Source organism: Tyto alba, unplaced genomic scaffold, assembly GCF_018691265.1.
Source record: "Tyto alba isolate M040663 unplaced genomic scaffold, T.alba_DEE_v4.0 Super-Scaffold_2, whole genome shotgun sequence".
NCBI lineage: Eukaryota > Metazoa > Chordata > Aves > Strigiformes > Tytonidae > Tyto > Tyto alba.
In genome coordinates this window covers 86,920,040-86,938,860 of record NW_024881282.1, presented here as the reverse complement: position 1 = coordinate 86,938,860, position 18,821 = coordinate 86,920,040, and the positions used below count along the sequence as shown (strand labels likewise).

At 38.6% G+C, this 18,821-nt stretch overlaps 1 protein-coding gene across 1 annotated transcript in view; it reads left to right on the top strand.

The window, feature by feature from the left end:
• The window catches only part of LOC104368568 (endonuclease domain-containing 1 protein), a 176,523-nt gene that overhangs the window by 17,274 nt on the left and 140,428 nt on the right, over positions 1-18,821 (top strand). The window contains exon 2 of the mRNA XM_042792580.1: positions 12,439-12,750. The gene's annotated coding sequence lies outside the window, so the exon portion shown is untranslated. The remainder of the gene's footprint in view (positions 1-12,438; positions 12,751-18,821) is intronic.

Below are 18,821 nucleotides of genomic sequence, written 5' to 3'. Positions count from 1 at the left end.
TATTTTTTCTTCTTCTCATTTTTCTTGTCCAAGTTTCAAACTTGTGGCTGTGGAACCAACAATCCTTGTCAGTGTGTTCTTCTGGTGTTTATTATTTAAAAATTTGTCTCTTCTTACAAGTCTGAAAATAAAGACTACGTACTAAAGTTACTGGGAACTGTGGGAGTGTGCTTGTGTTTGGATTCAGGCTCTAACTTTACAATAGTGCATTCAGTTCATATGTCTTAATTATGAGGCATTAATGTACTTGTCCCAGTATCAGTTGCTGCGTTGCCATGACTATCACCATGTGATTTTGTTTTAACTGTGTGTGCTTTGATCTGTTAGTTCTGAAACACTAACAACTGATAGAAGTTACCAGTTTAAAGGGCTGTCAGCTTTGGGACTTCAGAGGGAAAAAACCCTAAACTTTGTAGCACTTTTTGCTATAATGCTTCACTTGCTGATGTTGGTGGTGCACTTCTGAGAATCTGGAGATACTGGGTTAAATCGCACACTGTGCCGCTGGTATCTGAGCCTCTTGTTTAGAGGTAACTAAGGTAGCTTGTCATGGCACTACATGACACACACAATCACAGCTCTCTGTGTTACTTCCTTTTATCACAGGTCTTGGGGAGAATACAGTAGCTTGCATTGCCTTTAGCAGGGTAGTAAGAATTGTAGATATTAAGACAGTACTTCAGGGAATTACTTAGGCTGAAAAGTTGTACTGATGGTTGCATTTGAGGTCCATGTGGACTTGCCTTTTAGTTCAGTCTGGTAGAGTCCCTGATGGTTTTTGCATTTCCCTGTAGCATGGTATTGTTCAACTGAGATAATGTGGGAATATCTAATTGAATTGGTTTTTACCATGTCTTTGTCTGGTGTACAGTCTAGTCACCTGACAGGTTAAAAAAAAAAAAAAAAAAAGAAATAGAGTTCTTCTGAACGAGCATGAAGATGAAATACAGTAACCTGTGAAACAAAATGATTTAGATTAAGTGACCTAAAGCCTTTGGACTACAGAGTCGTAGTACAGCTGCTTTGTAGAAATGGAATTAGGGTTGAAGTTTATGATTCCTGGGTAACTATTGCACTGACAAAACACTGCATGTTGATTCATATTTAAAGCATCTTGTCTTTGGGTGAGACTTTGGCATATAGAGTTAACTGAAAATTGTTTTGGAATCTGTTAGTTTTTTATGTCGCTTAAAAGCCTAAAACTTGAAGTACTTTGCAAAAGGCTATTTAGTCTTTGTATGCTCTTCTTAAACGTTAAATTGCTTTATTGGTTTTATGTTTGGTGTACAGTAGTTAGTTATCTTTACATCTTTATTATATTCCCAACTGCACAGCTAGTGTTGAGCTTGTGAAGATTTTTATTTATGTGAGTAAGGTGAGCAGTATATGACTTGGCAGCTACAGTTTCCCTAAATAAAATGAAGTAAAAACGAAGAAGAGGAGCTTTTTAACAGTAGATAACTATCTGCAGTTTCAGATAGTTATCACTAGGAGGACACATAGACCATGATATTAAGGAACTAATTGTTTACCTTTTTGTATTAACTGGTTTAATACTAGAAAATTATGTGTTGAAAGGTTGCCATATAATAATGTCTTAATTAAGATACTTTATTTTACTTGAAATTAAAAAAGAGAGTTGTGTAATGGATTAAAAATGAGTATGATAACATTTGGAAACTTCACGGTGATTACTTTGTCAGTGAATCAGAAGAATCCTTATTCTCGAGGGTGTACTGTAGCCAGTAATAGATGACATTTAGATAGAAGTAATCCCTTTCTTTAATCGTTTATTTTACAGTTTTGTGTTGCAGGAATTTCTTACACCTTTTTCTGAAATGTTTATGGTGGCTTCTGCTGGGCAGGAACCACTGGCTGGGATTTGATGTGGCATTTGCTGTTACCTTGATTCATGTTTAATCTGTTTGTGATCTTTTACGGTGTTTGAAAATAGCTTTTCTTTTATTTGTCTATATATGTTTACTTAGATTCTGATATACAGTGTCTGTATTGGGTTGAGTAATATGGAAATTAGTCTAATTGATTTAAATAATCTGTAGACTGCCCATGTTGCTCAGGCAAGCTGCTACCTAATAAAGATTTCAGAATCTGACTCTTTCTTGTATAAAATCATTATTGATATCACACATGCAGACAAAGATGATAACTGAAACATATGTTTTAAATAAAATGACATGAGAAGATGAAAAATCATTTCAAATTTAAAGTTAGTGAACGATGCATGAAAATAATAGCAGATGGAGAGAAAGAGAAACTAAGACACAGATTATTAAGTGTGATGTGTTATTGTTGTATAGAATACAATCTTACAGGCTTCCAGTGTGCAAAAGTCATTGCAACTTCTCTAAGAGTTGCTGTGTTGTGTAGAAGTGAAAATTCATCATCTAACCCCTCCCGAATAACGATCCCGGAGATGATAAAAAAGAGCACAATCCAATTTTAAGTGACTTTAAAAAAACTTAGTAATTGTTTTGCCCTGGTATATCTGGGGAAGATTGAATGATACCTTAATCAAAAATACTATCTGTGAAATTCATACAGCTTTATATCTCTAGATTCATAAACTTATTTTACTGGGAGACATTTTCTTTGGTATTGAAGCTTGTTTCTAATTTCATTTCATTAGACTGAACAACAAATCGCTGAATATCCCTTTGATAAAACTTGTGGTCTGGAATTGTTGCATAATTGCTTTATTGAAACTTGTGTGTTTCAACACACTTGTTCATCTTCCCCTCATTATCTACGTTTAATTTTTCACACATTTGCTGGTACTCACTTCGTTGCTTTCATCCTTACAGCAAAACCTGTTTTTTAATTTTCTTGCAGAGTATAGTTCCAGTCTATCCATTTGTATTCTCTCAGTTTAGTTGTCTTTATTATTATTTTTCATGTGAATCAGTCTCTGCTTTATAACAGAAACTTGGTGTTCTGCATGAGGTCCTTGGTGTTGAAAAACGAGGACCCAGCCTGATTCCAGACTCTGTCGGTCTAGTAACTGTGCTGATTCTAGGGACAAGACTGAGCATTCTGCAGATTTCAGGCTTTAGCCCTCTGGGTCATTTAATTCTTCACAATTTGAATTGAATTACAGGTTTGTCAAGGCAACCTTTTTTTTTTTTTTTTTTTTTTTTCTGACGCATTGCTGATAGGGCCTCTGCAGAGATTTTTCTGTATTTTGCAGAACTTTCTAGAAGTCTGGAGTAGGACCTGACTCAGCAAAGCAGTTCAAGTTCTTTCATTACAGAAGTTTTAGTGACTGAGACTTCCTAGTCTGTCTTCATGATTTTTTAAAAAGACATATTAATCACTTATCCCCAAAATAGCATAAAATATTCTAAACAATGATTGAAGTATGAGCAGAAACACGGTATAATACTACTTGTTATCTCATTAGAGGGCTGCATTGTTTTTTTAAGTGATCTAGTTATAATCTAGAAAAGTTTTGAGCATAGAAGGTAAAGATGAGTCCCCCTATTATTAGCCAGAGAAAAGACTGCCATCCTTTTTACTTCAAGGGGGAGAACGGGAATGAGACTTCAACACTTAATTGTGGAGTGTTCAAAATGTTTTTTTTATCCCCCCCCCCTTCTTTTTTTTTTTCCAAAATTTGTATTAAATGCTGTGTACTGAGGAGTTGCACTGGACTAATGGAGTGAGCCGAGCTCCTCTCAGGATGGCTAACTGCTGAAACGTAGCTCTTGTTCATCCTAGAGAATGGTTGGTGGTACTATCAGAGTATTAACACCGAATTATAGTATCACAGAATATTTGCTATGTTCTCAAGGCAGTGCTGTGCTGGTTGTGAAGTAAGTTTTTGGTTATTCAGACCCTTTAAATTAGAAAATTGCTTGCTACGTTACATTGAATTATACAAATTTATTTAGTTTAGTTTTTTGTTTTACAATATAGAAACTTTAAACTTTTGACTAAAAGTGAGTCCTTTGGAAGTCATTCAAGGTGTCACATTAAGATAATGATTCAGATTTTGAGAGAGCTGCTGAAACAGATCAATACAGAGATCTTGTTTTGTGAGTAGAATCTAATTAAATAATGTCTCATAAATTCAGCTGTGAGACTCACAGACTGACAGCTGGTACAGAGCTGGAAGAAGGATTGGGGCAGGGGAAGATGGAAGAAGATGGGGAGGTTAAAGCAGGCAACCATCTGATGGGCAGACACTTCAAAAGGAAGCAGTACAGATGGCAGTACTACTGTGAGTATTAGTATTTGTAGCGTAGCATATTAGGATACTGTATGCGTTTACCACTAGGAGTGTAGTGATACGTGAAATTCTAATTTTTGCAGCATTTAGACTCCATTACAACAGATTTGCTAGACTTGCATTTTGTAGCCTATGAGGTGTTACAAAGAGCAAATCAAGTATGAAGCAGCCGCCTTCCGTCAGCTTCAGAACTGTATAATATGAACTGGAGAGAAGGATTCTTGGCTGAAATGAGGCATGGGCTGAGGAAGTTTAAATGTGCTGAAATAGGAGGTCGTTATTTATCAGCTTTTCTCTGCTGGTTGCTGAAACTGGAATGCTTCTCCAGAATAGTTGCAGGTTTATTTTCAGAACATACCAAGGATGAAACATTCATTCTTCTCTAATCAGAAGACCAAAAAAAAAGAACAAAAAAAGACAGTGTCAGACTTTGTCTCCACAAATATAAGGTTTTTTATGCTGTCATTTCAGTAAGCAATCAGTTAGATTTGGTACTTGTTTGCCTTGGTGTAGAACTACAGAACTCTGTCAGCACTGACGGAAAACTGTCTTTGCAGCAGTGAATTGCCGAAGTTAGCATCATTTATGTGATAAAGGCAAATGCGATCGGATCGTGGTATGGTGAAGTGGTTTAGGATTTGATGTAGCTTCTCTCTTACTGACAGTTTTTGCTAATATAATCCTAAAAGTAAGAAGCCAGTTCTGCATAATTTTAACAACATTTCTAAGAAATAGTCTTCATTATCTTTTTCAAAGACTCTAAGGATAAAGCAGAAATCCTGCAGTTTATTTTACAATCATAAAAAACCACTTAATTAAAGATTATTTCAGCTGTTTTCCAGAAGTAAATCTGTTTACGTACTGCTGTACTCAGTAGTTGATGATTTTTTTTCCTTTACATTACAGCCTTTCTTATCTCCCCCCCCTCCCTTACCCCTGCCCCCTTTAGTCTTTTTAACTAAGAAAGGTTTTTGTTTTGAAATGGATTTTCCAATTTTAAGTGCCACAAGTGGTAGCAGTATTGGGAGAATGGATGAGTTCGGGAATGACAATTAACTGTATGTTGTGTCGTATTCAATGTTATTACATAATCTTTTGCTTTGACCAAAAGGGTTTGTTACAACAGGAAAGCAATTTCAACACCAAACAGTGTCTGTCATGTCTACATAATTACATAAATAGTTCTGAGAGCTGGAGCAAAAAAATTAATGTTCTGCCCTAGGATGCAAGCTTTACCTGAATCAATCTGATCTTCAATTTTGATAGGGATCCAGGGTACAGAAGTTGTATAGAGCACCCTGGGTTGCACAAGAGTGGTTTTATACTTGGGTTTTAAGTTTCTTATGGGAAATGTTAGATGCTGTAGTCCAGTCAACGTGGGATTAAAGAAGGCTTTCCTAAACATTCGTGTGACACATCTGAACAGCTTTTAAACAAACAGTGGAAAAGTACTTGAGTGTGTTTGTAGACATTTGGCAGTCATTATCTCCGGAAGCCATTTCCAGGGCCTTCATTTGTTTCTGTTAATTTGCATTAGCTGGTATCAGTTTCTTGAACTTGATAACAGTCTTGACATCTTCCTCAATTTTAAATTGAAACAGAGAGTGGGAGAAAAGAGAGAGAGAGAGTGAAGGAAAGACCACAGAACTCATCACTGTATATTGTGAATAGAATAGAATGCTTGGTTAGAAATAAATAGAATAAATGCATGTGCAGAGATTGAGGCTGGAGTCTATTTGGTGCATGAAGGTTGGTCAAGTGTTTTTTCCAACAAAAACAGTGCAAGTTGATGTACAGAGAGAGTTTTCAAACTCCATTTATTATCAGTTATCTCAGAGCTGTTGGCCACTAAAGGTGAAGCTTGCACAGCTTGCTTCTAACTACAGAACTGATAAATTTTAATGGAATTATGTCTCCTTATTTCAAAAGATGTCTTGAAATTTCTTGGAAGAGGAAGATGACGATGACTGACATAAATGTACCCAAACAGGAAAGGAGGGATATCATTCCTGGTATTGTTCAAGGTATTTTTCTCTTCTGCAGAATACTTGAGAAGCAGTTGAATCACTAACAGGAATGACAAGCTAGGAAGTTTTGAAGGGAGTGTGGTGATCAGACTTGATAGTGCATACTTAAGAAGTCAAACCCTTTGCTGACACCAGATCAAAGTCAGTGAGGTGCATGTTAAAACAGCACAGGATCTCTTCTGTATTTTCATGTTTCAAATATTCAGTAATACATAATTTTCATATTTGTTTGATTAAGAAAACTTTGGAGTGGATTTACATTTGGGGATTTTTGACTAGAAAGCACTGCTTTGGTTTTTTTTTTTTTTGTGTGGTGTTTTTTTAAAAAAAAGCTGAATAAAATCTAAAATCTTTGGAAATTGATAATGAGTACTAAAATGTTTACAATATTTAATCTTGCACATTGTGTTATATGGGTAACATAGCCTAACTATAAGAAGAAAATACAAAAAGGTCAAAAAATTATCTAAGCAGGTAAAATTTTGGACTAGAGTGGTCTAGAATATAATTCCCTATTCATAAAGACGAGCCTTATAATTTCAGAATACTTTAGGCTGATCTCCTCTCCTCCCACCTATCCTTTAATGTGAGAGGTCAGCAATAGCTTGGTGTTGAACCCCTGACATCCCATTACACTGTCTGTACAATTTTACTGGTTGTAGGTTGCTGAGTTGTCAGGGATGTAAAGATTAAATGCAGCAGACTGCTGTATATTGTGCATAAGAGAAATTGTACTTTTCTACTTGCATTTCATTGCTTCTTTCTTCTGCATAAGTTTCTTGCCTATCTGTTATTTCCTGGTTAGGTACAAAAGACAGTTTCAGGAAATAATATCAGATGTGATAGCTCATTTTCTCATGGAATGATGAAATACCATCTTTTCAACAGAGAGAGGTTGTGGTCAGACTAGGAGGGCAGAATGTAATTGTCATTAGAGTCATTTCCTTGATTGATGACCGTGGGGTCAGCGTGTCTTTAACTAAAATTCTGGGCTTGTATATATAATTTCTGATACCAGAAGTACAAATCAAATCTTCCTTTTGCCTAGATTTTCATGTTTTGGACAAGAACATGCCATGAGCTTGCCTTGGAGAAGCTTACAGTTGCCAACAAGATTGATCCATTCAGGAGCAGCAGTGTAGGTGAATGACTATCTGAGCAGACCACTCTAGATTCCTTACTGTCTATTGGAAGGCTACCTTAAGAAATTTAGGATGTGATTCCTCAATTTCTCATAGAGAGACTGGATTTAGTGGAAGGAACCATATTAAAGGCTCTACTATTTTAACTAAATTTCCTTTGCCTGCAGTGGCTACCTAGATAGCTGGTGTAGATGTGGACACCTCTGTTACAGAAGTCAAGAGAGGTAAATTCCAATCCCAACGTTGTTTGATTTGATTACTGTGCCCTGTAAGAAAGCTGAGCTTATGCAGGTGCGCTGTGATGTTTTTCTGCAGAAACCTATAGAATACACGCTCTTTTGTCTTCTCAAATGAAATCAATATATGCAGAACGGAGAATTATGAATACTGCACTTTATACATGCGTGTTGATCTGGAATCTTTCTTGGTTTGTATGAATTGAGCAGTTTGAGCAGAATGTTCTGGGCTAGATGAAAATCAGTCTGTACTGTAAATGCCAAATAGATAATAGACATCAGAGTGCTACCTTGGTCACTCTGCTGTTAAAATCCCAAAGATAATCTTGATGAGTTTTATTCTGTTCTTGTAATCAAACTCTGCAGTGCAGTTGACTGCTAGTTTTAAAATACTGGTATGGATTGATTAGAGAGCTGAATTACAGGGCTGTGTTTTGAGATACTCAGATGACTTGGCCATCTCTGAAAATGTCACCTGCTGTTGAGGTAATGGGAAAAAAGTTACAATTTAGTCATACTGGTGAAATTAGTGCATGTCTAAACCCTCCTATAAAATCTCTTAAGTGCCCTGCTGAAATGATTTGGTAGGATCTCTCCCACTTAGTGCTTGCACCTAGGTGTAAACGTTTAATAGACTATTTCAGTTGGAAGGGACCTGCAATTGATCATCTGGTCCAACTGCCTGACCAATTCAGGGCTGACGGAAAGTTAAAGCATGTTAAGGGCGTTGTACAAATGCCTCTTAAACACTGACAGGCTTGGGGCATCGACCACCCCTCTGAGAAGCCTGTTGCAGTGATTGACCATCCTCTCGGTAAAGAAATGCTTCCTAATGTCCAGTCTAAACCTCCCTTGGCACAGCTCTGAACTATTCCCACGCATCCTATCACTGGATCCCCAGGAGAGGAGCTCAGCACCTCCCTCCTCACTCCCCCTCCTCAGGAAGCTGCAGAGAGCTAGGAGGTTGCCCATCAGTCTTGTTTTCTCCAAACGAGACAAATGCAGAGTCCTCAGCTGCTCCTCGCAGCACATTCCTTCCTGCCCTGTCGCCAGCTTTGTTGACCTCCTCTGGACACATTCAAGGACCTTCACATCTCTTAAATGTTTGGGGCCCAGAGCTGCACACGGTGCTCGAGGTGAGGCCATGCCAGTGCTGAACGCAGCGGGGTGATCACCTCTTGCTGGGCTGGTCATGCTGTGTTTGAGGCACCCCAAGACACAGTTTGCCCTCTCGGCTGCCAGGGCACGCTGCTGACTCACACTGAGCCAGCTTTCCCCAGCTCCCCCAGATCCCTTTCTGTTGGTGCTCTCCAACCACCCCTCTCCCAATTTATACCTGTGCACGACATTACTCCCTTCTAGGTGCAGAGTCTGGTGTTCGGTCTTGTTAAATTTCATCCCATTAATCATAATCCAGCGCTTCAATCTTGCAGGGGGATCTGGATGAGTCTGTTGTTCCTCAGGAGAGTCAGCAGCACGTCTCTGTTTTGTATTGTCAGCAAACTTGCTAATGGTGCACTCAACTCTTGCATCCAGATTATTGATAAATGTATTGTACAGCACTGACCCTAAGGTCAAGCCCTGAGGAACAGCACGGGTGACCAGTCACCAGCCAGATGTAGGCCTGTGAGCTCAGCCCTTCACCTACCAAACCGTGAACCTGCTCATCCCACAGCTGGACAATTTGGCCAGAAGGATGCTGTGAGGAACAGTATCAAAAGTCATACTAAAATCCAGAAAAACTACATCCACTGCATCCCCTTCATCCACGGAGCGGGTGACTTTCTCATAGAAGGATATGAAGTTATGGAAGTTTCCCTTCGTGAACCCATGTTGACTATGCCTGATGATTGCACTGGTCTTCAAATGCCTTTCAGTAGTACCTAGTATAATTCTTTCCATAATTTTTCCAGGAACTGAAGTTAGACTAACAGGTCTGTAGTTTCCTGGATTTTCTCTCATTCCCTTGTAATTTGGAAAAAAAAACATTGGCCAGGTTGTAGTCAGCGAGGGCCTCCCTGGACTCACAAGACCTTTGGTGGGTGATGAGGAGGGGCTGGTGCAGCTTTCCGGTGCAAGGTGAGATTCCTCAGGTCTTTTCACGGCGGAAGCAGTGCAGTGCTGGTTTGGTGGTGGGACTCGTGCAAAGGGTCTGCTTCAGTTCTTCCTGAGAAGCAAGTGCCTCTTCGCTGGATGGTGCATCTCTGCCACACGCTGATACTTCTCCTTGGTTATTGGTCTTGGATCTTGTAGAATTATTTTCTGCACAAGTAGATGTCTCTTGCCGATAGTTTAATTACTGTGGATTATTTTAGGTATCATATTGATGACACGGGTGAGCAGAAGGAAACGGAATGGGGTTGTCATGACTACTGTGATTTTTTTTTTTTTTTTTTTTTTTTTAAATTTTCGTACTTCCATTTAAAAATATTTTTATCTCTAAATTTTCAGGGATAAAAAATGTTCTTTGCTGATTGTAAATTACTGGTCATGCTTCAGACTCTCAATTCTAGCAGAGACAGTTTTTGAAGATATTTTTTCTGTAAATCATAAAGGGTGAAAAGAAAGAGCATTCTCTTGGCAGCTTATATAAAGGAAAATTGGGTTAGTTTAATACGCCTGTAATAGTTGAGTACCCTTCCTTTTGGTGCTTACACAAGGGTGTGTTGTTTTGTGGGTTGTTTTGTTGTTTTTTTTTTTTGTTTTTTTTTTTTTTTTTTTGTTTTTTTTTTTTTTCCGGGTGGTTTTACATAGATCTTCTATAGAAATTTTTAAAAACGCTGATAGCTTTTACTTTAACTAGTGAATTTCTGTGAGCTTACAGCTACTTCTAAGAACACTAATTTCACTGTTTTATTTAAAGCAATGTAATTCCATATTTTTCCACAAGCGGATCTTGTAATACTCATGCCTCAGTTGTGGTTAGGAGTGAGTTTCTCTTGTGGAACTGATTCAGGCCTGTAATTATTGTGTAGCAAAGAGAAGAAAAGTAATTTAAGGTATTTTCAGTCATTCAAAGGGACAAATTAATTTCTTTATGACTAATTGAGTAAACATATTACTCTGATGCATAAGAGTGGCTGTCTTTTGTTTTCTGGGTAGATTCATTCTTGACCTTTGCATTACTTGGATCATAAACAGGGTAGTGCAGGGACGGATGCAGTTCAGAATTCCAGTATCATCAGTACCCTGTCAGCATTGATCAAACTGGAATCCTTTTACAGTGAACAACTTGGTCTGGCTTTTAAAACAGAAGAATAAGTTTTGATTTTTTTAAAAATACATCCTTATACAAAATTTCTTACTTGTCTATTTATGTTTAGGGATAAACTATGTGATTAGTATCTACATAGTTCCCTACTGGATTTAAGTTGATTTATGTCTCTGGCTTCTTTTATACACTTACTCGGCAGCGACAGCAATGTCTGCTGCAGCACTCTGCTTTGATTCCCAAGCTAGTTTTAGCTTGTGTTGATATAACCAAATCAGCCCAAGCTGAAAATGGTTTAATTTGTCCTGTTTCTCAGCCTAACAAATCAGCCGTTGCTGAATTGCCTGTTGCATGAGCAGACTGCCACTTGTCCCCTAGCTAGCTCAATCTTGTTCTTAAATTGTCTGGCAATCAGTGTTGGAACTAAACAGTAGAAAAATTACTCCTGTCATATTTGGTTGCTGGTGTCTCTTAATATTTTCTGTACATTTCCTGGATGTTGATAATTTCAGGTGTCCATTTTCTGAAAGAGTGAAATGTCTTTTCTTGTTTTGGCTTATTAGAAACGGCACTAAAAGCTTTTATTCATTGTGAAACCTTGTTGATGATACTGAACAATATAAACAATAGGATAAGAAGTCTTGTGTAGCACTGGATTTTCATCCTGGACTGGTTTACCTCCAGTGTAATCTACATGCATCTCGTTCTGCTGAGGAGCTTGTGTCTGAAGTTCCACAACTGAGCCACTTAAAAGAGCAAACCTACAACTGAGGATGTGAATTTGTAGAAAGTGTAATAGGACTTTAAAGACTCCTCATGGTTAAGATGTTTTTGTGTGGTGTCTTCATTTACAGTACGTGCTTACAAATGGTTTTCAAGGTATATAATGCGAAACACCAGTTAGATGTGATAAGTGATGATCTTGTATCTCCCAGCACTTCTTTCACATCCTGTATATTGATGACTGTTCTCCCCACTGCCTGACCACACTTCTCCAATCCATATTCTGTCTCTGCATGTTGGATTTAAAAGTGCAGTTTGCTGGAGATGTTGATTAATTGCACTTTGCTGAAAGGCACTGGTCACACAGAAAGCAGGAAAGGATTTAAAAGAATCCCGATTCCCTGCCTTGTACCTGCTTGTTCCATTTCTACTCCTGTGACAGATGTTGCTAAGTAAGTTAACTGTCTTGTGGTTAAATGAGCGTAATCTTCATTTAAAAATGAAAACAGAATGTTGGCAGAAGTTGGCAGCACTAGAAAAATTCTCCTACTTGCCCTGAGCGAATTGTTTTTTTCCAGGGGGGGTGTGTGTATATGACAGAGGCTGAAAAAGAGAGAATAAGTATGTGTGGGCCCTGGCAGCAGGCCACACTCTTCAGGCCATGCACTGCATCATCTCTTTCTCTTCCTTCTTTCATTGCCTTGCAAAATGTATAGGCTTAGGTATATAAAATAATACATTTATTTCAAAATTGTGTTAAATGAGCTCATCTTAGTCACTCAGCAGTTATGAAATGCTGCCAAGTGCTACACGTCTTGTAAATTTATAGAATTTTTTTTTTTTTTTTTTGCAGAGGATGAAATACTATACAGTTATGAGGCAGAGAGAAAGCATCTTCCTTCACCCGTAACATACTGAAGCATGAAGAAAGATGCTGAAAGCCAAGATTTCTAATTTGACCCTCCTACTTAGTGCTTCTGAATGTGAAGATTGCTACTCACTGAGGCTGGCTGCTTGTGGCAGGCAAAATTATCATTCACCACGTTCACAGCTGAGAGTTTTGACGAGGTCGGTAACCAGTTCTAGCGCAGCATGGCTCCTTCTCCCTCACCACCAGCTTGGGAGCAGGAACAAGTGAGACTTCTGCTGCTTCCCTTCTAACGAGGTACGAATTCCAGATCAAATGTTAGAGCGTCTTGTTTCTACATGAAGAAATCGGATTCAACCCCTGGACGTGTTCCAAGCAGGGATATCATTAAATTTGACTCTGTTGCTTCCAACTGTTAAAGCATGCTGATCTGACAGAACCAGGGGGAGAACTAAAATATATATACATTTCAAAGATACGAGGCAGAAGGAACTGTTAGATAATTTAGTCTGACGTTTAGGGTATTGCAGGTCATTACGTGTAACTGTTACTCCCTGTGTTGATTTCAGTAGATCATGTTTGACTGAAAAATTAACAGGCATTTGTTGAAAATCTTTTTCAGAAAGGCAGGCTGTCTTACTTTGAAGTTACTTAGAAATGAAGATTTCAACATCTCTCTTAGTAATTTCTTCTATTGGTTAAACAGTTTGTGCTTTCTTCTTTTTTGTTGTGTTTTACTGCATTTCTAACTTGAATATGTCTAGTTTCTAGTTTTCCATAGTTTCATGGAAATTTTAAGCTGGCATAAACTGGCAGAGCTGCTGAAAGAAGCAGTCAGCTTCCCCCAGTTGCTTGTTCTTGCTTTGATGCCAGCTGGCGTGACTGGAGCACTGGCCCCTGGTCCTGGCCTGATCTTTCTTCAGCTGTACAGTGAACCCACTGCAGAACCAGCAGCAGCAACAGCAAAATCAGATTTGTCCAGGGTCAGTACCAAGATCCAGTTCATAGCACAGCTGCGCGAAGGGTGCTGTTACAAATGAGGAGGTGGAACATGGACGGGAAGGAACAGTTGGGGATGAGAAACGGGTGAAGGTGGCTGTCCCAACAGCAGGTGGGGGAACTGCAGAGTTACTTTCAGCTGTTGGTTCCTGGCCATTTTCTGCTAGAAATAATCGTGTTCTAATGGTGAGTTGTGTCGCTCTGCAACCAGCAGCGTGTCTGTGGGTTAGTCCTCATGGTGTTAATATCACAACTACACAACCAGGTGTACGTCAGAACACTGAAATAAAAAATGCAGTTATTTGACATAGCAAAAGCTGTTCAGAAGCAATTTTTGTCAAGGTACTAACATTCATTTCGTTGATGAATTTTTAGTATCTGTGTTGTAGTAATTGGCAACTAATACTCAAGGGAAAAAGGCTTTGGACTGTTACAGTAGAGGGCTTATACCAAGCAAATTAGTCTCATTGTTGGCAGGTTGAAGGTAGAAATTGCCAGTATGTGAGGACTGTGTTTAAAAAAAACACTTTTTCAAAAAATAAACTCAAAGACACAAATCGATATTTATTAGATAATGGGATGTCCTAAGACCTAGCTGTTGAACAGTATCTAATACTAAACCAGGTCAACTTCATGGCAAATAAAATGTGCTTTTTCTCTCTACTGAATGTTTATGAGAGCATTTGGTAGGAAATTCTTGTGCCAGCTCTCAAGGTTTGAATGCTATATCGTGCCTCTTAAAAAGAGGAAAGCATCATCAACCTTTACAAATCTGAGATTGAGAGATGTACATAATGCTAGTTGTCTATGCTTCCTCTGTAGTCTGAGGAGAGGTGCAGTTTTCTGAGATACAGAAGGAAAGAGATGGAGCTCTGAAGAGCGAGGTCCCAGGGACAAGTCAAGCCCAGCAAGACAAGATTATCCAGTTTGGGCAAGGGATTGGCTTCAAACCTACATTGTCACCACAGAACACTGTGAAGTTTGTCCCTGTGCGTGCATGTGTAGCTGTGAAGTAGAAAGTCAGAATATGTACCAGTCTTCTGGGGTATCACATACTGATGTTGTTCTCTGTATAAGGGAAAAAAAAAAAAAAAAAAAAATCTCTTCCAGATACTGCTGAAAGTGTTGACTGATTTTGCAGTGCTGTCAAAGTAAATTTTTTTGTTGTTTTCATTTAAGTTTACCAGTGACTTACCACAGTGGAAGTTGTTATATAAAATTGTGCTGTATTTTTTTTTCCAAAAGATTCCAGTATTGTTTAGGTAACAGTGCTGAAAAGATGAAGTAAATAGTCATTATTTCTTACTCTTCAACGTGCTGATTCCATGTCCCTTCTGGCAGCACAATGCAAACCCGACATTTACTTAAGACTAAAAAGTCTACCCTCTTCTTCTGAGATGGATTTGGTTTTGGATAATCTGGTTGTGTATTATTTCGTCGAGAATTCATCTTCAGGTTCTAGCTGGTACAGATTTCATTTTATACATGGGAACTGGTAAACACAGTTTAGAGGCCTGTTTTGCAAGAGGACTCTCTCCTTCATCCTTCCATATTTGCTTAGGAGCTCCTAACAACCCAGTTCATCAAAGCTGTTGCCACCACTTAGGCAGCGAGTGAGGAAACGACTTCACTTGACATCTGACCAATTGCTGCTGTACATTCAACTCAAATGTCTTTAAAGTGACCATCCGATTTTTGGGCTATCTTAAACGAAGCTTTTCAGAGCTGCCCAGCCGTAGTTGTCCTAGAGATGTTCTATTGCTGCACCCCTTCAGTTGTCTCCATTTCTGCTGGACTGAGCCTCCCAGCTTTGTTACCCAGCTTCTCATTTCCCTTCATACGGTTGCTGGTTGCAGTGTGTTCTTGAGCAGTCCTGTCCCAGGCAAAGTGTCTTACATCCAGATTGTTCTTTTTACATCTATTTTGTATAATTTCTTTGGTGAATCTGTGGAGAAAGTTGCTTTGTTGAAAATTTTCTGTCCACCTGTGATTTTATAGAGGAAATTCCCATATTTCTCATTTAAAACTTTCACTTTAGGTTTTTACTGAAGACTGAAAAGGGAGTCTTTTCTGTTCTTTTTCATCTTCTGTTTTAGTATTCATTGTGCAGGTATGTATTAGCCCAGAAAAGCTGTGAAAGAGCAAAGTTGTGATGAACTTCACTGGAGGTGGAATAGTTTAAAGAAGGCTTTTCAGTCTGATTCAAATGTTTGCACTTGAAAATAATTTAAGAGAAAGATGCCTTTCGATTTACCACACACTTGCAAGTAAACCTTAAAAAAACACCACAGTAAAGAAGAAATAATTTTTTTTACAATGTAGGGTCTTGTCTTGCTGTGTGAGAAGATGGGGTTCGTGCTAGCTGTAAAAGTTTTCAGAAGATTGCTGCTATTTTCCCCTTACTATATTTCAAATAATAAAACATACAAAATTATTGAGAAGCTTTCTCAGAAAAGGTATCCATGTTTGACACCTCTTGCTAAAATACCATTTGACTTATTTTCAGGTGGAAAATAAAGGATATAAGAAGGGAAAATCATTAAACAGTGGTGAAATAAACTTTTCTTTTTAGAAAGAATCATAAATGTTGAATTGCTTCTGGAACCTTACTCAGCTGCCTTTGGAGTCAGTAGGAGACTTTATTTTCTCAAGAGGGCAGTGAGTCTTACTCTCACTGCAGTGCCTCTCTGCTATTGTATATATGATCTGTAATATAGGTACTTTAAAAACATTCAAAACATTAAATTAAAAGGAATCCTCGTACTTGGTAAAAGCTGTTTGTTTGCCTCCTTTAGATGCTAAAAGTACAATTATCAAGAAAACATCAGCTCTCTAGTTCACTAAGAAACGTGGTTGTGGCTGTGTATCAGTTTTATGCATAGCAAATTTTGAAGACTTTTTAAGAGAAAAGAAATTGTGGCTAGAGAAACAATTTAAAAATAATAGTCATTAAATTTTACAAATCTATTAATTCAGCTGTGGGTGAAACAAAGAACAGAGCAAAAAAACTTTGGACTAAGAAGCATGGTCATAGCTTGAACGTACCTTACTGACGTACACTAAACAGGAATTTTCACAGAGGAAAAAGTGATTTAAGAACTCAGATCTTGTTAGTTAAGGTTTTGGCAGTCTGACTTTCCTTGTTCCTTTTTGAAAACCCCATGTAGGATGCAACATGAATGGCTGTTGAATTTCTTACATCTTTGCTGACTACAGTGGGAAGAAAGTTCCCTTTTGCGCTGTCCTGGTTGCTCTAGTCTCCTTCAGGTGCAGGTCTCTGGCAGGAGGGAGATTTTGCATTCCCTGAGAGTATCTGAGTTTATTTCTGGGGGGCAGCTTTTCAGAAGATGGGGAAGAGACTGGTCAGAAAGGAGCCTGCTCAGGAGTGGAGACTGGGGAGGAGAAAACAAACAGCCTCACTAAATGCTCAAACACAAAACCAAAGACTTTCCCTCAGGGATGCATAGGAATTATGCAAAACTAAGTTGTTTATGGATTGAGAACAAGCCTGGAAAAAAAAAAAAAAACAAAACAAAACAAAAAACAAACCAAAACAACAAAAAAAAAAACACCAAAAAACAAACAAACAAAAAAACCCACAGTGGACAAGGGGGGTTACTTAAAAGTCTTTTATTCATCTTGCTTTTAGTTTACTGTTCAAGAGTTCCATGTTTTAAGTCTTTTTCTAAATACATTACAGCATTAGAATAGGAAACAGTCTCTAAGACACCCAGCTCTGGAATTTACAGTGGTTTTTGGTGATCTGATGGTGCTCCTTCTGAAGAAGAGTGCAGGCAGCTCGTCCAAGTGCTTGGTGATTCCAGATCTTGTAACAGTGGAATTAGAGACAAGATGTGAATCTGAAGGCAGCCCTGGGCTTGGGGGCTGAAGCTGTAAGTGAGCAAAGACGTTTATTCCCTGAAGATTGTGGCAGAAGATTTTATTTTATTTATATTTTGAAGAGACAGCAGCACAGAAACATTCCCTCAAGTCTAGAAAAGAGTGGCAGAGTGTGACCTCTATTCCTTCAAAGGGTTGCCCAAAACCTCAGCTAGTGAAGCTCCTTGTTGATCCAGGTGTCTTTGTAGCACCTGTGAGGGATGGATGTTACAGATCCTAAAAGAAATAGAAGTCAGGCATCAGATTCATCTCATGTCTCTGGTGTGTGACTTTTATCTGTAGGGAACAGGTAGGCAGTCCAGGAGCCCAAGAACCAAGTCAGATCACTAGATAGGCAGAGTCTGAAGTGGGATTAAGAAGCTTGAGCAGGAAGAACATGGCAAAGACAAGCCACTGCTCAGGTGGGGTTGCTCATAGAAACAGAATGTCTGAAGATTAAGTGTTACAATGAGTATGTTTAGCATAAATACATCTTATAAAGGTTTCCAAAATACATAACAAAGAAAAAAACTAGGAAGATCTCTTACAACGTTTGAACTTACTTGCTATAGGATGAGGATGGGGAAAAGATAGGGTAGCTCCATAACCTACTACAGGTGAAGACTGTAGAAGTCAACTTACAGAGAGATGTCTTTACAAGGGTGTGGGATTTAAATCAAGGTAGAATAAGCCTTGCAACACAACTCCTGAAATAATCTCAGGATGAAACTGCTCTGAAAATAAGGCAGATACAAGTGGGAGGCATTAGTGGCTGTTGAGAACTGGATGCCCTGTTTTTGGGAACATCTCAGTGGGTTAAAAAGACTAGCACTGGGGAACTGGTCATGGACCAGATCTGGTCTGGAACAATGAGAGATGATCTACAATGCCAGCTCACAGTGTTTAAGTAGTTCTGTCTGCCTTATGAGAAGCCACAAAATGAGATCATAAATACAGAGTGAGATGTGCTTGAGTAGTTTCAGGATACCTGAGGTAGGGAAGAAGAATCTACCTTTCCTCTGAAGAAACATAGCCATTTGTGATAAAAGGGTCATTTTGAGACTTTGGATACTCAGTCTGTCAGAGTCACTCAGGAGAACTGGGAGGGAGAAGGGGTTTCTTCTGCATTAACAGGACGTATAGGAGATTATATCTGTAACTGTGAAGAGGAAATATTCTTATAATGTATTATAGTTTCTTATAATACAGAAAATATTCTTAATACTCTACTGTGTTTTGGCATGTTCCTTCTGCAGGGAGAATCCCTATAGAGTTTCAAACCCAATGAAACCTGATGGACTGAAAGGGAGGCAGGTTGTCTCTCCCAGAGGTTGGAGGTAGATGACAAGTGTACCCTGGGCTGATGGGACAAGAGAGTTGAGAGAACTCATGTTCATCTTAAATTGCAGCTTGAAAGGATTAAACAGGTTTCACTTCTGGAACTACGGGGAAATTAGGGAAAGAAAACGCTTGTTCCTGTCAGTTCATCT